The sequence below is a fragment of the Odocoileus virginianus genome, chromosome 18 (genome assembly GCF_023699985.2).
Source record: "Odocoileus virginianus isolate 20LAN1187 ecotype Illinois chromosome 18, Ovbor_1.2, whole genome shotgun sequence".
Classification (NCBI taxonomy): Eukaryota; Metazoa; Chordata; class Mammalia; order Artiodactyla; family Cervidae; genus Odocoileus; species Odocoileus virginianus.
In genome coordinates, this window is record NC_069691.1 from 31,488,201 (window position 1) to 31,513,411 (window position 25,211).

The window sequence follows — 25,211 nt, forward strand, 5'->3', positions numbered from 1 at the left end:
ATGAACTGACTCTGTTTTAACCTTTCAAACACACACACACACAAAACCCCCGCAGCATGCTCTTGGAAGGAAATTTAATAAACTATTGTCTTTCAGCTTCCCTTACTCAGCAGCAGCTATTTCTCTCTCCCTCCCTTTTCTTTTTGGTTGATGCACAACTTTTTAATTGGACATCCACTTTCATCCTGAACAATGAAGTGTAAATTGCCTCGTTCGAGCTGAGCAAAAGGCACAGAATGCTCTAGTCCATAGCATGACTTGGAACAACAAATTATAATGATGCCAAAACTGACTACACAAGCAATTAACCCCACCAGAGAATTGTTCTAATGGAAAAGGAGCTTGTTGCATTGGAAACTTCTGAATGTTTAGGCTGCATATCTAGCTACATCTTCATATTTTCTTTCTGTTTTTTAATTTTCACAAACACATTTTCATTGTTGAAACAACCCTGCCAACTTTGAGGGTCTGCCCTCTCATAGTCCATAAAATAAATTCTGACTTTGAAAACAACACTGTTATAAAACAATGCACAGTTATTCTTTAAAAAAAAATCAAATTATGTTCAAAGAGTGGCTTGTGTAGTCCAGAAGCTGTGGAGATTCAAGAATCAAATGACAAACCCAGCAAACCCTAACTAGAAAGAAAATAGGGTGATACAAAGCTCATGAGGTAAATACCATTTGAACAACACAAGATTGTGAAAGACAGGTACAGAATTAAAAACTCAGGACCCATGGAATGACCCCAGAACAGATCTTATCCCATTACAACAGGCTCTGAAATAAGACAAAAGAGGTGTTTTTTAAAGCCACATTAAAATAAATACATGGCATTCCACAGCTTCTCTGAAAAACACAATTACGGGCAGTTTCTTTAACTTCTGAGCCACCAGGGAAGCCCAATGCATATTCAGAAGTACACATTTCAATTCATTTGCTAAAATTCAGTCTCATTTCCTTATAATGCCTGCATTTTGTAAACATACATGAATAAAGTTTGAGGGAAAGTGACATTAGGGAATAGGTGATCCAAGAATAACTTGCCACAGGAAACAAAATTCACACGGGTGAACCAAAGTTCCGGAGGAACACAAGAAAAAGGGAGTACACTTATTTTCCAAGGAAGATGCCTTAGTCACTGGCAACAAATAACGTATGAACTCAGAGGAAGAGTGGTCTTAAATAAGTACAATGCCTCTGTCATTATTCTAGAAAAGTCTGGGTACCAAATGTACCCGGGTTATGTATCAACTTCTCCATTGCATAAAGCAACCAACTCTCAAATTTTCTGGTTAAAGAGAAAATGAATTCTGAACAGTATGTCCAGTTTTTAATGTCTTTGTTTTCAATTAGCAATCTAACCATGTTTTTAAAGACATTCTCTCCTTCTCGTTGTTTTTAATGATAAAGATTCCTGTACACAATTTCAGCAGCAGTAGCATCTTGAAAAAATAAAATTCTCATACCAAAATTGAAAAAAAAAAAATCATGATTTTTTTTTCCCCCCTAAATCCTTGAAAAAAAACATGATAAAGGAGAGCTCTGTTTTGATCCCTTCTGATCTTCTAAGTTTGTGAGGGCTGGAAAATGGAATCACTTAAATAACAACTCGGATTGTTTCCCCTTACAAAACAGAATAATAGTGGGAACATTTTTGTGACTCCAAGGAAGCAAATGTTTCTAATTAGTGAACAAGATCAGTGGAGGTAGCAGCTCAGGGCATCTGTGCCTCTCTTTAGGGATGCTGTCCTGCTGAGCATAGCAACAGAATTGCCTGAATTCTGTTTGTGAATGTTGCCACCTACCGGAGAACATGCAGTATTACAGCCAGCTTCAAGGAGGGAAACGACTGGGGAGGAAGAGGGATAAAGAAAAAGCAGTTGGTGATCCTGCCGCTGGGTGAGACACCTGTGCCAAAAGTAGGCAAGAAGGGGGAATGGCAGTGACTGGGCAGGATACAGGTGTGGGTGCAGGATGGGTCAAGTCGGAAGGCTTCTGTGGAGCTTACTGGGCCTCCAAAGGGTCATTAGGGTTTAGCATAGGAGCTGAGCAACGAAGAATTGATGCTTTCGAACTATGGTGCTGGAGAAGACTCTTGAGAGTCCCTTGGACAGCAAGGAGGTCAAACCGGTCAATTCTAAATGAAATCAACCCTGAATATTCATTGGAAGGAAGGAAGTGCTAAAATTGAAGCTCCAATACTTTGGCCACCTGATGCAAATAGCTGACGCTTTGGAAAAGACCCCGATGCTAGGAAAGATTGAAAGCAGGAGAACGGGTCGACAGGATGAGATGGTTGGATGGCATCACTGACTCAATGCACACGAGTTTGAGCAAACTCAGGAAGATGGTGAAGGACAGGGAAGCCTGGCGTGCTGCAGTCCATGGGGTCACAAAGAGTCAGACACAACTGAGCGACTGAACAACAATAGGAATGAGAGGAATATGTGAAGTGGAGGGAATAGTCTGGGGACAGAGAGATGACGAAAGCCATAATGGGGACATGTTCCAAGGAGCCTGGCTGCAGCACAGTGTTTGCACCAGGAATTTGCAGGAAATGAGATTCAATACTGAGGACCTTAAGCCTTCGCCAAAGGCAAAAAGAAACCCCTGAAGTTTTGTCAAGGCCTCAGCAAATGACACTCAATTAAGAATGCTATGTAATCATTTCACAAAATGTATGTATATGAAAGCATCATGCTGTACAACTTAAATGTACACAACGTTCTTTGTGTTAATTACACCTCAATCAAGCTGGTAGAAATTAAAAATAAGCAAAATAAATAGCAAATGAAAAAATTTAAAAGAACCAATGGATTAGGGGAAGAGTTCTCACCGCACAGAGACTTCTCATGTGGTCCAGTGGCTAAGACTCTGCGCCCTTAATTGAGGGGGCCCAGATTCCATCCCCAGTCAGGGAACTAGAGCCCACATGCTGCAACTAAAAGACTGTGTATGTGGCAATGAAGATCCAAGATCCTGTGTGCCACAGCTAAGACCTGGTGCAACCAAGTATATAAATATTTTTTTAAGGAAAGAAATTGCTGCACAAATAGTAAACCTCTTGACTCTTTGGAAGTCGCCTCAAAGGAAACTATTTCAATTAAACACTGACACAGAGAGTGTTAGCATTAGTCGCTCAGTCATGTCCAACTCTGCAACCCCATGGACTGTAGCCCACCAGGCCCCTCTGTCCATGGAATTCTCTAGGCAAGAATACTGGAGTATCAAACCCGCAGTTTGTGTCCTGTGTATCCTGCATTGGCAGGTGAATTCTTTACCACTGTGCCACCTGGGCAGCCCTTGTTGCATAATACCAACCTCTTTCTTACTATCTAGACAAGCATGGAGACTTTAATTAAACAACTACATAAATGCTAGTGTAAAAGCGATGAGTACTATAAATTCAAGACTATGAAAACCTAGGTAGTGAAAACTGAGCTAGTCTAACGGTTGCTGTAAGGAGATTCTTGCCAAGGAAACAAAATTTGGTCCATGGGGACCAAGTATTCCATGGGGAATACTTTCAAGAACCCTTAAATGGTAATCTGCCTACAATGCAGGAAGATCCAAGTTCCAGCCCTGTGTCCAGAAGATCTTCTGCAGAAGGGAATGGCTACCCACTCCAGTATTTTTGCTTGGAGAATCCCAAGGACAGAGGAGCCTGGCAGGGTCACAGAGTCAGACGTGGCTGAGCAACTAACACACAACACACACATATATATCTTGCTTTTTTCTGTACTTACATTCCTGTCATAAAGCTTAATTGATATATTAGGTAGCATAAGAGATTAGCAATGATCACTAATAATAAAACAGAATAATTATAATATACTGCAATAAAAGTTATGTAAATTGTGGTCTTTCTTTCAAAATATCTTACTGTATGAATTTAATGGCTTTTCCATCTTAACTAAGCACTTATCATGCACCGTGGCTGTAACTTTTACAGTTTGATCTGCAACAGCAAAATTAACACCGATTTCTCTTTCCTTCACAATTTCACGAATGAAAGACTCGTTCCTACTGTAAATGTTAGCAACCTCAACATGCAACTTTTTTTTTCTCTCCTTTTCAAGTTGAGAACTTTCACTCTTTCATTTAAAGAAAGCACTCTACTGTTTCTCTTTGGCATATCCAAATTGCCAACATCACTACTCTTGCATCTTGGGGCCACCAGTAAGTGAATGAGGGCTACTTCATCACAAGTACTGTGATACGACAACAGTGCGTTTGATAACTGAGGCAGCTACTAAGTGATTAAAGGGCTGGATCGGCTGGACAAAGGGGATGATTCACATCCTGGGTGGGAAGGAGCGGGTTAGGGAGAAACCTCATCACTCTATTCAATGGCATGCAATTTAAAACATAAATTGTTTATTTCAGGAGTTTTCCATTTAATATTTTTGGACCGTGGTGGACTGCAGGTAACTGAAACTGCGGGTAAGGGGGAACTTGCAACCCACTTCAGTATTCTAGCCTGGAGAACCCCGTGGACAGATTAGCCTGGCGGGCTACAGTACATGGGGTCGCGGAGAGTCGGACTCCAACTGAGTGGCTTCCCTTCACTCTCCCTTTCTCTACGCGCTGATCATGGCTGCAGGAGACGTCCCTTGGTGGTGCTTCTGCCACAAGGGGGCAGGCAGGAGCACAGGGTTAGGCGACCTCTGGTCTGTTTTCTCCTTTTAACAGTTCTATTTCTCTGAACAAGTCACTTTAATTTTTAGTTTCAGTTTGCTAACATATAAAATGGTGAAAGTGGAATTAAATGACAAAGTATGCATAAAGGGCTTAGCACAATGACTAGAACATAGTATAACTATAATAAATGTTAACTGGTGTAATTTTTTATATTATTCAACCTTTCTGCTTGTATGTGAGATATGGACAATGAAGAAGAGGAAAAGATTGCATTTAAAGACTGGCATTGCTATTTGTATGTGATACATTATTGAACTTTATGATTCCAGAGAGATCTTAGGATCCAATAGGATGTAGAAATAAATAAAACTAATAATGCTATTAGGGCTCTCTCTAGCTACCTTGCTAGAAATTGAACCATAAATTTAATATCATTTCTGTGTGAAAATGTGTTCACATCCTAACTGAGTTAACCAAAAAATTCTTTTTAATACAAAGCATTTATAAATTGATGACAGTTGATTATATCACACAGAAGGATTCTAGAAGTAAGATCAATGTTTTACATGAGAAGAAAGCAGCTGAAACATGGGGTCATGCCTTTTGATGGCTGCTGGCTATTTGACCTGAAAAGGACCATAGTGATACGGTGATACACTCCCTCATCACACCTAGGAAACAGGCATGGCAATTACATGACTTACTCAGTGATGAGTAAATGCACCCAGAGCTAAAACCTCTTAATCAGTTTCCTTTCCTGCATCCCATTAAAGTTCTGCCCCTAGCTAATTGGGAAATTTTTTTCCCCTCTGTGCCTTTTATCAAGTTCACAGGACTAGTCTATGCTCTGAAGAAGCAGAAACAAGCAATTTGGAGAGTTTCTTATGAATCAGACCTTTTGAATAGTTGGGAAATGTAGGCAGATACCTGGATTGATTTTTAAAATAAACTTAAGTGAGTATTCTACTTAAAATGAATTATGGGATATTAAAATGTTTTAACTCTGTTCAGGATGGTTTACAAACACGTGAGAAAAACTAAGGCATATAAAAAATGATTGGAAGAATGTATTTAAAATGTATAAAAACCGGCTGGTGTCCTGTTTTTAATATTTTTCTCTCTTTTTCAAATTTTCTTTAGTGGGTGTGTAAGTTTAAAATAAAGAGGAAAAAACTTTCTACATGGGACCAAAATAAAGGCAAAAAACAGACCAAAAACGTGAAACTTCTTATAGCTGAGGGAAAAAGGTATTCACTTCCCATAACTCTCTATAATTCCTCTTTATATTCAGGCACCATGGAAATACCAGAGGAACTAGAATAAATATTTTTATTTTTTAATTGTATTGCCTGGAAACAGTCCAATTCACTAAAAATCAATTCCCAGAAAACTATTTCAGTAAATCGCCAAATTGACTTAGAGCAAATTGGGTTTCAGGGGAAAAAAAACAAACATCTAAAGCTGCATGGCCCAATTGTTTGATGAAATATACCTAATTTATGTTATAAATAGCAGTGCTGGCAGTGAGCAGACACAGCCTCCATCTCTCTGCTTCTCTTGAATTTAACTGTTTATTATTTACCTAAAGAGTTCAGTGATTACTAATGCCATTTCAATAAAGTGTTTAAACTCATACAGGCTCCAAAGAGAGTGGCCCTTTTTCTTGTTTTAACGTTGAAACAATACAAAGCATTGGATTCTCAGATCCAACAGAATCAGAGTTCTTACTCCATATTAGACTTTAAGGAACAGAGGAGAGACCCAAGACCTTCAACACAGCTTCCCAGGTCCTTTCTTACCTCCTTGGGCAATATTTAGCTTGTGCGATGCTCCCTTTCACAGAACACTATTTCTGTCACAAAACATCTCTTCATAGACAAATTGGCCTCCATACAAGGAAAGCAGGAAGAACATGAAGAAAGAGGTCACTCCAGACTGCTAGGTGGCAGGTTTCAAAGCAGGTGAGCTTACTTACAAGGCTCATCTTGAGTGGCTGAAAGACAAGAGTCTCCACATCCACACATCAGAATCTTAGAAGTTTATATAGAGGTTCTCAGATGGCTCAACAGTAAAGAATCCGCCTGCAATGCAGGAAGACGCGGGTTCAATCCCTGAGTCAGGAAGATCCCCTGAAGGAAAAAAAATGGAACCCACTCCAGTATTCATGCCTGGGAAATCCCACGGACTGAGGAGCCTGGTGGGCTACAGTCCATGGGATCGAAAGAGAGTCACACAGCTTAGAACACAGCTTAAAGAACAACAAACCTGGATTCAGTCACATATTCAGTACAGGTGGACTAGACACCACATCACTCTCTCGGGGCTGCATCTGTGGAATGGCTGCAGCAGGTGGAATGTAGATTTCAAGGACGGGGAGGGGATGAGGAGCCTCTGCTTTCTCCGGTCCAACGCTCTGGACAACCAGCGACCACACCCTGTCTTGACCTCCCCCAACAATAGTTTCTGTGACTTTTTTGACAGAGCCACGCCCCAGAAATACATCAATTCTAGACAGACCAGGCACATTCTGCTATGCTATCAACATTCCACAACTGAAGACCCTCCCATCAGTGAATGCTATTAGTGTATTTACTAAGAGATCGTATGTTCATAAGAAGAACATATTAATGACATATTTCCCATCAAATCTCAGTAAAAGGAAGAGAATGGATTGCAGGCATGATGCAACCACCAAGGGGAAAATTATTCCTTTTTACTTGCTTCTTTTATTTTTTTAAACTTGGAGTATAATTGCTTTACAGTATGTGGTGACTTCTGCCATAGAACAGTGTGAATCAGCCATGGTATACATATATCCCCTCCTTGAGCTCCTTCCCACCCACCTCATCCTACCCTTCTAAGTCATCACAGAGTACCGAGATGCGCTCCATGGGCTACATAGCAGCTTCCTACTAAGATTTCACTAAAAGTTTCTTCTCCATTCAAAAAAAAGTTTGAGGCAAAAAATACATATAAACAAAATAAGAATATTTAAATCAGTATAATTTTTCAGCCAGTGAGTGAAGCCGCTCAGTCGTGTCCGACTCTTTGCGACCCCATGGACAGTAGCCTACCAGGCTTCTCCATCCATGGGGTTTTCCAGGCAAGAATACTGAAGTGGGTTGCCATTTCCTTCTCCAGGGGATCTTCCCAACCCAGGGATCGAACCTGGGTCTCCTGCATTGCAGACAGATGCTTTACTGTCTGAGCCACAGAGATTAATATTAATAGGTGACTGCATATGTTTCCCATCTTTTTAACAAATGTGTAGTATTAATGAAATGACTACAGACTTTTGGCCCTTGAGACACATAAATTATAAACAAGAAGGGGAAATAAATTTCTAGAATGGCGATAAGAGGAGCTACACAAACCTCCCCAGCAAAGCAATCATTACTAGTAAAAATTATTTTTTTAAAAATTGTTTGAAGTTTCTAGAAATTTTCCTAAGGGCATATAACCCTGAGAGAACCTTTAGAGAAGTATTTATTCAAGAAAAATTACTAAATCTCAGTAAGAACAAGTGAAGTGTTAGTCGCTTAGTCACATCCAACTCTTTGCCAGTCCATGGACTGTAGTCCACCAGGCTCCTCTGTCCTTGGAATTCTCCAGGCAAGAATACTGGAGTGGGTAGCCATTCTCTTCTCCAGGGGATCCTCTCCACCCTGGGGTCGAACCCAGGGTTCCCGCATCACAGGCAGATTCTTATCTGAGTCACCAAGGAAGCCCCAAGAACAAAAAGAATTGGTGGCATTCCCCCCACCCCCAGCTCAGCATGATGGAAGCACCAACCCAGGCTGGTGGAGCCAAGGACACAGGCCCCCTCCTCCCCCAGTTCCGGGTCTGGAACTGCAGTATCTCCCCAGGAGGACCAGGTCACCAGCATAGCTCATCCTCTCAGCTTCAGATTGCAGATGCTCTATTCCAGGCATAACAGGCTGAGAGTACTGAGGCTAAACCCCCTTGATCCCACCTCACTTGTGGGCAGAGATTCCATGCTGGGAGAAGCAAGTTGAAAAGACCACAGCCTATTCCCCTACTCAGCACACTGCTTGTCAAGCAAGGGTGTCTTTCTGAGAAAAGTAGACCAATGTTCCCAAGCTCTGGAGCGGTGGCAAAAGGGTTCTACCCAGGGGGAGAGACAAGCTTTAAGAGCAGAGAGCTTTTAATCACTCAAAGAAATGATTTTATCAAAGAACAAGATGTGGGGAAGTTTAAGCCCAAGGGCACTGCTGGAAACAGAGGCCATTTAGGTTGTTTCCATGTCCAGGTTACTGTAAATAGCGCTGCAGTGAACACTGGGGGGTGTGTGTCCTTTTGAATTACGGTTTTCTCAGGATATATGCCCGACAGTGGGATTTCTGGGGGATATGGTAGTTCTATTTTTAGTTTTTTAAGGAACCTCCATACTGTTCTCCACAGTGGCTGTATCAATTTACATTCCCACCAAGAGTGCATGAGGGTAAAGAAGATGTGTTACACATATACAGTGGAATATTACTCAGCCATAAAAAGGGAATGGAATTGGGTTATCTGTAGAGATGTGGATGAGCCTAGTGTATGTACACTGAGAGAAGTAAGTCAGAAAGAGAAAAACAAGTATCATATATTAACACATAGGTGTGAAATGTAGACAAGTGGTACAGACGAACCTATTTCCAGGGCAGGAATAGAGACACAGACATAGAGAACAGACCTGGGACACAGTGGGGGAAAGGGAGGGTGGGACAAACAGAGAGAGAAGCATGGATATAGACTCATTAAAATAGCTGGTGAGAACCTTCCAAAAAGCACAGGGAGCTCAGTTCAGTGCTCTGCGGTCTTAGATGGGTGGGATGGTGGGGCAGGCTGGGAGTGAGGTCCAAGAGGTAGGGGACATATGTATACATACAGCTGATTCACTTCCTTGTATACAGACTAACACAACATTGTAACGTAACTATACTCCAATAAAATAAATAAAAAAGAAAAGAGTGGAGATGTTGGTGTAAGCAATTAAGAGGAGCCTGGTAGCCTTCTAACACTGATAAGCTAAATTGTAGACCAGTGGAGGCTTAAGAGGGAGAACTATGGGAAAGATGGCTAAGAACAGCCCTCCTGGGATCAAAACAAATCTCAAAGACTGGCCTCAAAGATTTTACTCCTGCAAAAGGATCAAAATTTAATTAGACGATAGAGCAATTTATATCCCAGAATATTGTTAAAAGCAATAGAACAAACAGCTGGAAATTTGTAGAGCCTGAAAGCTGGGTGTGATACCACCAGAGGTGAATAGACTGATAGAACAGTTGGAGAAAAGACAATAAAAGCAAGCTCTGCTGAAGCCATGGTCATCCCAGGGTGGGTGTGGGCATGGCCTAAGGCTGCATCTCCTGAGGTATAATGCAAGAGGCTTTATCTTGAGGCAGGCTGGTGGTACTTCCACCCAAGTTACTAAACAAATATAAAGGAGATGACATATATGTAAATGACTCAGTAATTTGAATCTTCAAGAACCAAAAAAAATCAAAACAGAAAGAATAAATATAGAAGGTTAATATAATAAACACTATAAGTACAGGTAAAGCGTTAAAGGCCCTTCTCTTTGAAAACTGGCCCTTCAGTTAACAATTCAGCTCTACCTTCTGGAGACCTGATAAAGGTGGAAAGGACACCCCTAATTTCTCTTTTTTATTACTATCCCAGTCAGTAAATAAAGCCTGGATTGTTATTCTCAGTTTAGATGTTGTCTTAAACTGACTACCTAAATACCTGATTGCTCAACAAGTATAATGTTAACTATGACAGTAAATGTTAGTCCACTCCACTCTAACAAAGATACCATAGACTGAGCAAGTTATAAGTAATAGAGACTTATTCCTCACAGTCCTGAAGGCTGGGAAGTCCAAGATCAAGCCTTTGGTGGAGTCAGTGTTGGGTGATGGCTTGGTCCTAAACTACCATCTCGCTGCTATAACCTCATATGGAGGAAGGGGCAACAAGCTTTCTCAGTCTTCTTTTAATAGTAGCACAAACTCCATGATTGAGAGCTTTGGTTTCATGACCTAATCACCTTCTAAAGGCTCCATCTTTTAATGCTATGACCTTGGGATTATGACTGTGAATATTCAGTCTATAGCACTAAGCTATATAGGTTACTAATGAAGATGACTCTTGGTTGGTAGATTGCGTCTGGATTGGAAGAGACTATAAATGAGCTCCAGATACCTGATTAGACAGGTAGCCGTGGGTCTCCCTGAGTGTGGTGACTCTTGTAACTGGATTTCCTTTTGGAGACCATGGAAACATATTGAGTTGTTTTAAGAAATATTTAGCTGCCATGAGGTCTGAGGCTTCCAAGCCATGGCAGATCTTGGCCTGCCTGGTGTATTTCTCCTGTCCATCTGCCAGAGTGGTGCTGCTACAAAGACTCCCACTGAAACAGAGTGCCTGGTCCTGCCCTGCAGACGAACTGTGACTCCTGTGTGGCACCCTCCACGGCCGCCTGGGCTAAGTGTATCCTCTGACATGTGCTCAGGCACTTCAGTCGTGTCTGACTCTGTGACCCCATGGACTGGAACCTGCCAAGCTCCTCTGTCCATGGCATTCTCCAGGCAAGAATACTGGAGTGGGTTGCCATGCCCTGCTCTGGTTAATCTTTCAGACCCAGGGATCGAACCCACATCCCTTATGTCTCCTGCATTGCAGGTGGGTTCTTTACCACTAGCACCACTTGGGAAACCCCTGATAGTCTTGAGTTTTACTGTCCATTTGACTCTAAGACTATGGGCAGACACTGCAGACACACAAACGCATTTTTCTATTAGTTTACAAAATGCAAATCATACCATGAAGACTGCTTGGGAATTCATTTTTATCACTTAAAATATGATAGCCATCTTTCTGGTACTAAATGTTCTATATTATTTGCAATAACTGCCTAAAGTCCATTGAATGAACTAAACCTGGTGTTGGACATAAAGATTTCTCCCAATTTGTTGCTATTTCAAACCTCACTTTAAGAAACATGTGTGATAGTAATAGTTTAATCTAGCCATGATTATTCTAAGAATATACACCCCAAGATGAGAAAGTCCAACTTATTTTCCCTGGATTCAACCTAGTTTTAAAATTTTTACAAAAACCTTCTACAACTATATTCATTGAAATGAGTGCTTTCTCAGCTTCTCAATTCACTAAGTAAAAGCCTTAGCCATACCCATTTTTCTATTATCTAGTACTGTATTTGCAATATTAAGTGGGTAATAAATATTATTTTCCAGAAATTTTCCACAGAATAAACCCACTGGATCAAGGCAAAGAAACTGCTTAATAGCTTTATAAATCTAACAGTTGTGGCTTTTTGGACAGAGTTAAGGAATTAAATGAGCTTATTGCCTATACATTTCTTTTTCTCTTGCCAGTGGAATTGGAACAAGGAGAGGTTTCTTTGGTTCCTGAAGCATGTTTATAAACCTCTTCTAAAACTGGAAGTAATTTATGACTGAGTGTTCTGTACAATACAGCTATGTATCCATCTGGCCCCAGTGTTTTATTACCTGATATGTCTTATAGGGTACTTTTCTAAAAATTTCTTTTCATCCATGGAGCTTATTTAATTTCTCTATGCGTCTGGCCTCAATAATTCTAAAATTCTATTTCATCCTCATGGCAAACACACAAGATAAAGCCCATAATCCTGCATGCTATCTTCCAGGGGTCATATTTATAAAGTCCATAAATCAAGGAGAAGCTTTGAAAAGGATTTTTTCTTAAATTATATTTAGAATTTATTCATCCTGTGCACGAGCTAAGCTTTAACTGATATGGAACTTGGCTTTTGTCCCAAGTGGGATTATGCCTTTTTAGAATCACAGATATATCTAGAAGGAAGTTGCCAACATCCCACAAAAATTTCTCCTCAAAGAAGAAACAGTTTCTAAAGAATTACTCACAATATTTCAAGGAACAAAATGTATAGGTCAATTCAATAAGCATTTATCAGGCTTTCTCTGACATTAGACCTAATGAAAGTAAAAGTGTTAGTTGCTCAGTCATGTCTGACTCTTTGCGACCCCATGGACTGTAGCTCACCAGGCGCCTCTGTCCATGGAATTCTCCAGGCAAGAATACTGAGTGGGTAGCCATTCCCTTCTCCGGGGGATCTTCCCAACCCAGGGATCAAACTCAAGTCTCTCAAGTTGCAGGCAGATTCTTTAGCGTGTGAGACACTGAGGAACAATAGGAAGAAAATAGTGATTGATTTTGGTTCCAATATGGCTAATATGGAGAGTCATGTCCAGGAAAGACCAGGACTCATGAACCCTAGTTTCCTGGTGTGCGCTGTGGTTCATTAGCAGAATGGACCTGTGTGGGAACCTTGATTCAAGCCCCTGGAAATGGTCTTTGGGGGCTTTACCCCCACATTGCACTACGTCTGAGACTTGAGAACACAACCCTGAGAGAGGCAAGGGAGTGAAATTATTCTGAATGGCTTGTCTAAGTCCAAATGGGGAGAACCCCACATCCACTGTGAAGGTAAAACAGCAGGATATTTGTGAAATGGCAGAACCTGGACGTTGAACTCAGGCAAAATCTAAGAAAATAACATTGAATGCCTTGGAGAGGTGGTGGACCCCAGTGGGAGAGTGAGGGAGAGTCTGTCATCTGGTTGGCTCACCTTACTGTCCATATCCCCCAAAATGCAACCAAATTTCCTGATACATGGCAAATGAGTGATCACCGTGATCTCCCCAAAAGCAGGCACATTGCCAGGGTTTAGGGAAGATGGGGTGAGGGTTAAGGAGTACTCCCTACAGCTGTGGAGCTCAGTGTTGCATATTCAAGAGAATGTTGACTACAAGATTGCTGTGTGCTAAGTCATTTCGGTCGTGTCCGACTCTTTGTGACCCCATGGACTGTAGCCCGCCAGGCTCCTCTGTCCATAGGATTCTCCAGGCAAGAATATTGGAGTGGGTGTCCCTCCAGGGGATCCTCCCAATGCCGGGATCAAAACAGCATCTCTTATGTCTCCTGCACTGGCAGGCAGGCTCTTTACTGCTCACGCCACCCAGGAAGTGAAAGTGAAAGTAAAAGTTGCTCGGTCATGTCTGACTCATTGTGACCCCCATGGTCTGCAGTCCATGGAATTCTCCTGGAGTCAGTAGCCTTTCCCTTCTCCAGGGAATCTTCCCAACCCAGGAATTGAACCCAGGTCTCCGGCATTGCAGGCAGATTTTTTACCAGCTGAGCCACATGTGAAACCTCATTAGAAGCCACTTATTTGAAATTTGTTTTTAACTTTCTTATGTGACAAGGTAAAAAGATGTTTGAAAGGTCTAGATGAGCTATATAGTGTTCTCTTCAACTCAAAACATTTAACCAAAGGGAAAAAAAAATTTTAACCAAATAGCTAATAATGCCTACCATGATTTACACAAGGTGTACTCTATTCTAGGCATAGGCATCAGACCTGCTGCTGCTGCTGCTAATTCACTTCAGTCGTGTCTGACTCTGTGTGACTCCATAGACGTCAGCCCACCAGGCTAGCAGAGTATAAAAAGAAAAAGATTATACGATTTGCTCCCAGTTTTTCTTTGGAACAGAGTCATGTCTAATTTTTTTTGCATTCTCTGGACAGCACTGGGAATATAATGGGCACCCAATAAATATTAAACTAAATGATTTAAAGCTATAGCTAACTCAAGAAGCAAAAATGCCTCCAAAGGAAGTCTTACAGATGTATCAGTAATTTAGTATTTTTTTTAGAAATGTAAATGACATCATAGAAAAGTGACATCCCCTATATGTTATTCTACTTGCTTTAAATAAAACATCTCAGAATATAAAAATCAAAGCTCAAGCCTGTTTTAGAAGAGGGATTCAATTTTGTTTCTTTCCTAAGACTGGATTTATAAAACTTTCCTGCAGTGGGAATGGTCCCCAAAATATATTCTGCATACCACCAGTTCACCAGTTCTTTGCTAGAATACATATTGGAATCTTGACTGCCCTATGTACAAGGTAAACCTCCCCAAAGATGCTATGAACTATGGCATTTCTTGAATTAAATGTGCATGGAACTGCTTCTTTGTGATACATCCTGAGGAGTGAAGTTCTACTGGACCCACTCTGGGAAACACTGGCCTAGGTCAGACCTGCCTCTCCACCCAGATCTCCCGTGGTATTCTTTTAGGTTCTACTGTCCCAATGGGACATTTCTAGTAACTGACAATCTTCTATTTGTGGTTGAGAATATTAGGAAAAGAGGACAAGGGACAGGAAATCAGGTTCCAAAGTCATAACTTCTTGAGCACCCATTGCTACAGAGGGAGCTAAGAAATGCCTTCAGCGCCACTGGAAACTAAGGGCAAAGGGGAAAGGAGAATTGAGGCAAGGGAAGATGGGAGGAGCCCAGAAGAGGAAGGGAAGAGAAAAACGAAAAGACAGCAATACATGGTGAGTGAAGCCACAACACCTCCCCTACCACCTTCCACAGTAATTTCAGAGTTAAATTGAAGCCAGCAGAGAGTTGCTAACAAGTGGCCTTTCCCCTAGGCCCTCAGCTTCTGGGCTTTGTTGTCCTAAGACAAGGGAAGTCAACCTTTGCCGCCACTCTGATATTTTCTTATCATTTCTTACTCTTAGGGATCCTGCTATTTCGAAGGCAAAATATACCATTTACTGAAATGATTTGATCTTGACAAAAATAAAAGCACTCAGAGGCTGGGCAGCAGGCAGAGACCATGGCTCTCTGGCTTTAGAATGACTCAGACATTCAGGTGTAAAGACCTTGGAGCCAACTTGTTTTGGTGATTCTGTCCTGCAAGTGGCCCACAGAGATGATGGGTGGTTTTTATAAACGTTGCTCTTTATCTGAGTATCATTAAAGGTAAACCACCACCATTCACTGTGGCTTCCCATCAGAAGGGACAGTCTAGATGACTTCTTGGGGCCCGTCAACTGTTAACTAAAATATTTGCACCACCGACCTTCTCAGATGCAGGCTGGAGGATGTGGCATGCTACCTGCAATAGTGACATCTGGTGGCGTCTCCGTCTTACTGCACCTCCTTATGGCAGGAAATCAAGCCTGGATTTCAAGGAGTATTTGATAACAACATAAAGATACTACATAAGTCCTGGAAAAGGCCCCCAGAAATGTTAAGATTTAACAACCTCTGCTTGAAGCTTATGCTGCTCATGTATATTAAAAATCATGACAAAAGAACTATTGTGATAGAAGTCCTTGTTTCTACAGGGGGTGTAGCGAGGGAAATAACCAATTATCTTGATTGCGAGGGGTGTAGTGTGTCTCCAAGTGATGTTTTCAGCGAATTTACTGTCCATGTCTGGTCTGCAGTGCCTGTTACCCACATACCTGACAAATGGATGGCAGTCAGGTAGCCCTGCTCGTAACCCCTGTATCTTTAAAATGAAATGGACAATAAGCATTCTCTCCTGAGAATTCTGGAATCTGGGAGAATAAAACAATGTCATTTATCTGGAGAGCTGAAGGAGGAAGTAGCCTATGACATAAAAGGACAGACAAAATGGACCCTGTACATGATAAAGTTTTGAGGAACCAGGGTCTATGGAGATACAGACAAAGCTGGCCAGGACAGAGAAGGATGAAATAAATGTCAGAAAAGGCCAAGAAGTAGAAAAGAAAGCTAGGGACGTCCAGGAGAGGGAAGAGGACAGAGGTGACTGCCTTTGGTTTCTGCCTTTCTGTGGGCCTAACTGTTCTCTAATTCTTTTTTTATTGTAGTAAAAGTCACATGGTCTTCCCTGGTGGCTCAGCATTCAAGAATCCGCCTGTCAATGCAGGAGACACCGACTTGATCCCTAGGTCAGGAAGATCCCCTGGAGGAGGAAATGACAACCCACATCTGTATTCTTGCCTGGGAAATCTCATGGGCAGAGGAGCCTGGCGGGCTACCATCCACCGTCTACAGTCCATGGAGTTGCAAAAGAATCAGACACAACTTAGGAACTGAACAACAAAAGTCACATATTATAAAATATTGTCTTTAACCATGTTTGACTGTACAGTTCAGTGGCAGTAAGTATATTCACGTTGTTGTGCAGTTCTCACCATCCATCTCCCAAATTTTTCCCCTTCCTAAACTGAATCTCTGTCCAGATTGGGACTGACATATATATACACTACTATGTATAAAACAGATAGCTAATGAGAACCTACTGTATAGAACAGAGGGAAAAAATAGAAGGTACAATCTGTTTGTAGGACATATATCAAGTTAACCTTAAAAATGCCTTCCAGTATATGTTAGGTGCAGACAAATACTGTTTGATTCCACTTGTATGAGGTATATAGAACAGTCAAATTCATAGAGTCAGAAAGTACATGGGTAGATGCAGGGGGCTGGGGAGCGGTGGAGTGTGGATGGAGAATGGGGAGTTAGTGTTTAATGTTCTTTAAGACCCAGATGCTGGGAAAGATTGAGGGCAGGAGGAGAAGGGGATGATGGAGGATGAGATGTTGGACAACATCATCGACTCAATGGACATGAGTTTGAGCAAACGCTGGGAGATACTGAAGGACAGGGAAGCCTGGCATGTTGCAATCCACGAGGTCACAAAGAGTCGGACACAGAGCGACTGAACAATTTTTTTAAATGTCAGAGATAACTTGAGTCATTTCCTGGGCTCAAAAAGAATCTTGATATCAAGTCTTTCTTACAAAATCTGAATTGCTTATCATGCTGCAGTAGTTCCTAGCACTCTTGCTGGCTGTCTTTCTTCTCTCCAGTGCTCAGCAGCCTTGATTGAGAGGCCTTCTTGCTTGGAACAACATGATACTGGACCTTTTGCTTCTACATAGTTGCATTAAACACTCAGCCATCAGAGAAAAATATAATTGAAGGATTTCTTTGTCTTTTGCTCAGAAAGGCCCAATTCATTCTGCACTGGTACTTGAAAGTTCAGAGTCCATCTGAGCCTGTTCCAGCCATTCACCCATCTTCCCCATTCCACGTGCCAAACCTGTTCTCCCCTATATTGCGAACTTCCCTCCAGAAACCTAACCCAAAGAGCTGAGTCATTCTAGGTCCTTTCTCATGCCCCATATCAACCTGGTATCACCAAATCTCCTAAACTTAGACTTGCAGAAGCATAAATCTTAGCCACTAATGTAGACGGAAAGTTTGTGCCCCATCCCCTAAATTCACTTATTGAAACCTAACCCCTAATATGATGGTATGTGGAAGCAGGACTATTGGGAAATACTTAGGTCATGACAGCAGAGCCCTCATGAATGGGATTAGTGCCCTTATAAAAAATGCCTTATCTTGTCCCTTCTGCCATGTGAGGACACAGCAAAAAGACACCATCTGTGAAACAGGAAGCAGGCTTTCACCATATGCTGAATTTGCCAGCACCTTGATCTTTGACTTACCAACCTCCAGAATTATGAGAAATAACTTTCTGTTGTTTATAAGCCACCCAGTCTACATTCTGTTATAGCAATCTAAACAGGCTAAGACAGCCACCAACTGGCCTTGTGTAGCTTGCTTACACTTTGCTTCATTCCTCTGGGCTAAAATTGAAATACTTCTCAGAGAGTTAACACATGAAATCTGATCGATTCTACCCCCATTGTTAACAATCAAGACCAATAGACATTTTTTACTATTGTAAATTGATATAGTTATAAATCAAATTTGTTTTGGTCTTAAGTCAACATTTGTTTACCCAACAAATAATGTGACTAAATAATATGTGTCAGGCACTCTGATGGGCATAAAGAAAAGAGATAACTTATGATTCAAATAATCCGTGTTTTGAAGAGACATACTTCTAAATTAACAATTAAATGGCATGCATGCTATAATAAATGTCTGAATGAAAATAAGAGGAAATAGAGAAAAAAACAATGAATTCTGTCCAAGGAATAGAGACAAGAAAAAGATACAAACCTTTAGAATCAAATAGACATCACAAAAAAATGTTAGGAATATCACTTATGTCTGTTGTTACAAAATTTAAAAAATCACATCCTAATATGTGATTTATGTATAAATGATATGACTGCATATAAAGTGTAAATAAACATTATTTCCCAGCTTTTCAGTACTACCCCCATAAAAACAATAGCAGATTAGGGAAAGATGAGATTTGGTTTTCCCATGAGGAGGGTGGTGAGACAATTGTCAAAATTGTTCCATCAAGAGGACCAAGAAATAGAATGAATGGACCATGCATCAAATTATTCTGAAGTGCTGCACCCCGCTGACCTGAGTCCACTTACATCAAAATGTCCTTGGTGTTCATATGCTCTTCCTAAGAACTTGCAGAGAATCTGAAAACTTTGTGTAAAGATAGAGCTTTGGCCAGGCAAAATTTTGCTCACTGGCCAAAGCAGAACAAATCACTTGAGAATCTTTCCAAGGGTCAGAACTGCAGGGGCAAATAGCCTCTGTTACAGTGTATTTGGGGCCAGGTTTGTGTCAAAATGGACACCACAGCAAAAGGACACACATGACACATTTTGCACCAAGAGCATCATCTGCTTGAAACAGACAACAGGCGGGGCTCCATATTCTCTCACCAAGTTCAAGGCCATCCAGTAGAAAGGTGGCCACAGTAATACCCGAATTATCCACCCTCTTCCCTAATCCAATAGTATAGGTTCTTTACTCTTTCAAAGATCATGGTTCCCCAAACATCAAAAATGGTAACTTAGAATCCTAAGAAGAAAACCCAGGAGACGAAAAGGAAGGAGTTATTTCAGAAGCTGAATTGCACCTGAGGTGTATTAAGTAACTTTTAGCCTCACCTTTGGGGGTGTTATGTCCCCCCATGTAGGGAAACCATCTTCCTCCTTCGGGATGGGAATATAACAATTAACATAGTGATACGGAATTTGAATAGAAAATAAATTGTGCTGAATCTCACATATGGTGTCCTAAAAATGTCCAAAATGATGTCATCCAAAGGAGGGGGCGGGGTGGGAGACTGCAATTAGATGGATGAGGAAGAGGCAGTTGAGAAAACAGATTAATGATGCCTTTGACACAATCAGCCTGAGAGGAATACTGGTTTCCATGGCAACCAAACCACTTAACCTAAATTAACAAAGCTGTTAAGAAAGAAAAACTTAAAAGATGGGGAGGGGGAAACCCAGTGCATCCTCTTTGGGGAAATTAAGTAGCCTGTCCCATCAGCACCCGTGAGAGGTGTATGTTAACAGCATGTTAACTACATATCCGCAGGGTGTGTATTCTCCTGCACTCTCTGGTTCCCAGTAATTAGTTTTCAGAAGCAGCCCAAGGATGTTAAGAAAGTGCAACTAATTAGTGTAGTATTCTGATAGAACTGCCTTATTATCCTGATGCAGCCTTAGCTAGACAGCAAGGACAAGGAATAAACAAAAGGCTGCCTCTTGCTTTTCCCTAACTTTGTGTTGATGTCGAAGATGTGCACGACATCTTCCCACAACCACTTTCTCAAGAGCGTGCAGATCAGACCGAATTCTGGAATTTTACTTGTAGCAGAGAATAGCAGCTTTTATAGTGAAATACAGAGGCCATTAACAGTGAGACTATGTGAAAATCAAATAATAAAATGTTTACACATAATATGTCTCCTATGTAATAAAAGGGATCATTAGAAAATAAAAGGGATTGTACATTCCTGAGTTGCTTTCCATACCGTGTAGAACTAAATTCCAATTTTTCTGGGTCTGTGGTGAACCTGTCTGAATCACAGTACACATGACTGAGGGTAAATCTATCAGAGACAGGAGAGCGGGGAGGGAGCAGTGTAGATCATCTTTATAAGCTTGTACATTTTTGGTACTCATTCCAACACTACTCGCCCACTTCTACTGGAGCCTGAAGATGGCTGGGAAGAAGGGACTTCCGTCGGGCTGCCTCTTTGTTGTCTCCATTAAAAATATCTAGTATAATCTAGTATGGACAGTCTACTGCCAACACAAGTGAGAAAGAAAAAAATAGGAATTCTAAAAATATTGAGAGCCCTGTCAAGTTTTAGCATTTTGTATTGGTGATATCTGATTTCATGAGAAAAAAATATATATACAGTATTATAATCAATTTAAACCCTGGTTAAATTTCGTAAAAAACTAATACTACATTAGAGTTTTGAAAAACAAAATTCAAGCTTCTGTCAAGTTCAATTTTAATAATTAAATCTAAAAGGGAAATCATGTACACTGGAAATTTTCTTAAAAATAAACAGCATGGAACGTATCCACATAGCATCCACACTGGCTTTATCTCTTGTTTCATAACTTGGTTGCAAGTTTTGGCTTGCTTTTGGCCTCCAATGCCAGAGATGCAAGAAATATCTCTTTACCTGTGAAATAGAGGTGCTGTTAATTTGGTAGAAGAAAAGAACACCTCATCATTTAAATTTTACCTTTCATTTTTCATATTACCTTTTCCTTTATTTATTGCCTAGGTACTTTTTTTTCTGCTAAGGTCTTAGAATTTTTCCTATAACTATTACTGAGATAATAAAATATTGAGTATTAATATTTCTACCACATTTATGAAAAATATCATTTCAGATTATTATTTTTTTATTTTGATGTCTTGACATACAAGTTTGTCATTTCATATAGTAAAATCTAGTGATATTTTTCTTTGAAGTTTCACCTCTTATTTTTATAATTCTTAGAGCAGTTCAGTATTCACATATATTTAATGTAATGATTTAGTTCATCCAAGATTTATCTTGATGTATGGATTGACTGATATTATCTGTATAATCAGTTTCCCCAATACTTTTTAAATAGATATGATTTACATAAAATCCACCATTTTAAAGTGTACAATTTGGTGATTTTTAAATATATTCACAAAGCTGTACAACTATCACCACTTTCTAATTCCAAAATATTTTCATCACCCCCAAAAGAAACCGTATGCCTATTAGGAATCACTCTTCCTCCAGCCCCTGACAACCATTAAGCTACTGTCTGTTTATTCTGGACATTCCAAATTAATGGAATTATACAATTTGTGGCTTTTGTGTCTGGCTTCTTTCATGAAGCACAGCGTTTTCAAGATTTGCCCATGTTGTAGCATGTATCAGTACTTCATTCCTTCTTTGGTTGAGTAATATTCCATTGTATCAATATATACATTTATCCAGTTGATGGATATTTGTGTTATTTCTATTTTTTTCTATTATGAATAATGCTGCTGTTAATATTCATGTGCAAGTTTCTACATGGACATGTTTTTAATTCTTTTGAGCATATACCTAGAAGACCCCAATATTTTTGTTTCATAATCTCCTTCTCACTGATTTTTTATTTTTTCTTTATGATACATTAAATTCCTATTTTTATAAGATTTGGTTTCAGGGTTCTTTAATCTTTTCCATGGTCCTATCACTTCTTTTGCAAATGTCAAACATTTTTCATTTTAGTAGCCTTATGTTTTATTAGCTCATAAGTAAGTCACCTTTAATTTTTCCATTTTTAATTTCTCAACTATTATTGCCTGCTTATTCTTCACTGTCAACTTTAAAATCATTTTGTCATGCTGCTGGTATTTTCATTGGGGGTAGGAAATTAATTGGGGAAAATTAATTTGGAAAAACTGATATCCTTTGCAATATTTCATCTTACTATCCCAGAAACATGGTGTAGCTCTTCTTTAATTTAAATCTTCTACTATATCTCCTGGCTCCCCCGGGGGCTCAGACAGTAAAGAATCTGCCTGCAATACGGGAGACCTGGGATCAATCCCTGGATTGGGAAGATCTCCTAGAGGAGAACATGGCAACTTACTCCAGTATTCTTGCCTGGAGAATCCCATGGACAGAGGAGCCTGATGGGCTATAGTCCATGGGGTTGCAAAGAGTCAGATACAACTGAGCTACTAAGCACGCACTCTATCTTCCACTACAATGTCAACACTTTCTTCACATAGGACTCACCCATTCCTTGTTGAGAGAATTAGACACTCTAATTTTTGAGGAGATGACAGTGGGACTCGGTTGATGAGCTGAAGTTAACTAAGCAAAGACCTGGGGGAAGACTATTCCCAGCAGAGCAAATGATGAGGGAAAGGCTCTGAGGTCAATTCATGTTGACCTACAAAAGGCACTGGGAGAGGGTGAGTGCTGCTGGGACATAGTGAGCAAGCAGGAGAAGGAGGGATTAAATTAGACTTGGCAGGATTCAGATCACATAGGACATGCGTGAGTGCATGCTCAGTGGCTTCAGAGGTGTCCGACTCTTTGAGACACCATGGACTGTACCAGGCTCCCCTGTCCATGAGATTCTTCTCCAGGCAAGAATACTGGAGCAGGTTGCCATGCCCTCCTCCAGGGGATCTTTCCAACCCAGGGATCGAACCATCATCTCCTGCATCTACTGCATTGCAGGAAGATTCTTTACCCACTGCGCCACCTGGGAAGCCCATTCACATGGAGCTTAGTGGTCAAAAAAGAACCCTTGGACTTTTAACTCATGCAAATAGGAAGCCCCTGGGATGTTTTAAAACAGGCATCGGCACAATCTTGCATGAAGGTGGCTCCCCTGGTCCAACTAGGATGTGACTCTTTCAATGTGGTCACATAGCCTCCTGTCCCAAGGCCAGGGCAACACTTAGTCTGAGGGGAACTTTAGGGTGCTGGGAGAAGCCAGTCCATAAACACTCTCCTTCTCTGTGTGGGCTTATCAGGACCACTAAAATCCCCAAACCTCTCTACCACTCACACACTTATTTTGCTGACACCACCAACACCAGCAGAGAAAACTGCAGGTCCTAGAGGGACCCATTCCTCCTTCCCCATCCCCCCACTTAAACACCAATGAAAAAGTCCAGAGGATGACTCTCACCATCAACAGTTCTGGAAAGAAGCCAGGCAGCAAATAGCCTCCTCCCACCTGCTTGCCATGCTTCTCCCTCAAAGTTGCGGCTCAAGGAGGGTGGGGACCTCCAATACCAAGAAAGGTGCCAGGAGTCACTGAAACCACCCACCACCCTTAAGGGCTTTGTCATGCCTTCTTACTCACCCAGCTGGGAGTCGCTATCTTCATGGCCAAGATGGCTTCAATCTTCATCCTTGCTGTTGTTCCAGCCATTCAGGCTGCCTGAGGACATCTGCCCTGGTGATATCCATTGAGCTCACACTTCCTCACCCTGCCAGGGGAGCTGAAGCTGCTGCCAGGCTGAGGGGGCCAGCTCTCTTTGGATATGTGCTGAATTCTTGACAACTGTTACTCAGAATCCATTCTAACCTCTTTTGAGAGAGTCTTCCTAAAGTGAAGAAGCTGGAAAGCTAAAAACTACATTTCACCAATGCTTTTGCTGCTATACATCTGGACATGAATTCAGTTGGATTTTCTAACAGGAGATCTGAAGGCAGAAGTGAGGTCCATCTTCCTGCAACCTTGCAATGTTCACGTTGGCAAGGAAGTTTTGGTAGACACGGGATTTTTCTTTAATAGATTCTGTGTTTCACACCTAGAGAGCAGATGTCTTCTTGATTCCAAGGTTACATCTACACTGTCTGTTTTCTGACTAAGTTAAATATGGTAGTTTCACCATTCTACCTTCCTGATTATATGCCCTGGTGAGTACTTCTTCCATGTTCTGAAATCATACCTGGAGGCCCAGACTAGAATCTACTTTGTTCAATCCACCTGGTGATTTTGTAAGCACCTAGTTTCCTGTATTAAATCCTTTTCATATTAAAGTACCTAGAATGGTTTCTACTGAATCTCAACTTTACTTACAACTATCTGATGAGCTGAGTTCTCTGCGTAAGGCCTGCTCAGAGAAGCAGCTCTGGAACGAAGAAGCAAACACCTAGGTCCACTGGCAACTGACAGGAAATATTACATGAGGGCCTTTCCCCAAATCAAAGGATGCAGTGTCCTACTGGATACTTTTGACTCTTTTCTCAATGTTTCATTTTTGGTATCTGGGTTTTCTTCTGTAAACAGCCATTTGCATTCTTTTGATTTTGCAGAAGGGCCTACAATTTAAAATGCATCTTAGTAGGTATCTGGTCATTCATACTCAACATTATTTGAATGATTTGGTATATAAAATAAAATACATAACAGAGAAGAAAAGCAATATTTGCCTAACAACAATAGCAATGGCAGCACAGCAATCATCAACCATCTATACTAGACACAGACTTAGGTCATTCAGGAAGTTGAGGATGGGATGAAATGCCTCAGAAAGTCCCCAGCTCTTCTATTCACAGCATGTAAAGACCTAGAAGCACAACTTACCTTTGTAAATATGAGTGCCAGGTCAGGGTCTACCAGAATGTCTCGTAGTTCTTTGAAATCATGTTTTCAGGGCTCTTAATAAATAAGTGCCTGAACTACAACCCAGAACAAAGAAGCACAACCTGAGTGACTGTTCCAGGAGACAGTGCCAAAGCCCAGCCTGAGGGCAATCACCAGCTCTAACAGTGAACTACCTCTGTCCTTTGTAGCTAAGTGTAAGACAGAGACGGGAAAGATGCAGCCTTAGCCTAACTGCCAGGTCCTCTCCAAGGAAGGGGCTACTGTCAGAAGAGCTAAAGTGGCTGGAGAATCAGAGAGTGCTTGCAACATTCATGGGAGAAC

The 25,211-nt window shown here is 41.0% G+C and overlaps 1 long non-coding RNA gene across 3 annotated transcripts in view; it reads left to right on the plus strand.

Moving 5' to 3' along the window:
* LOC139039504 (uncharacterized) overlaps window positions 1-20,867 on the plus strand; it is a 30,315-nt gene extending 9,448 nt beyond the window's left edge. The window contains exons 2-3 of one of the 3 annotated variants that reach the window (XR_011492811.1): window positions 14,876-15,080; window positions 16,392-20,867. This is a non-coding gene — a long non-coding RNA (uncharacterized lncRNA). The other 2 variants (XR_011492809.1, XR_011492810.1) reach the window with 2 other exon arrangements.
* Window positions 20,868-25,211: the final 4,344 nt, after the last annotated feature.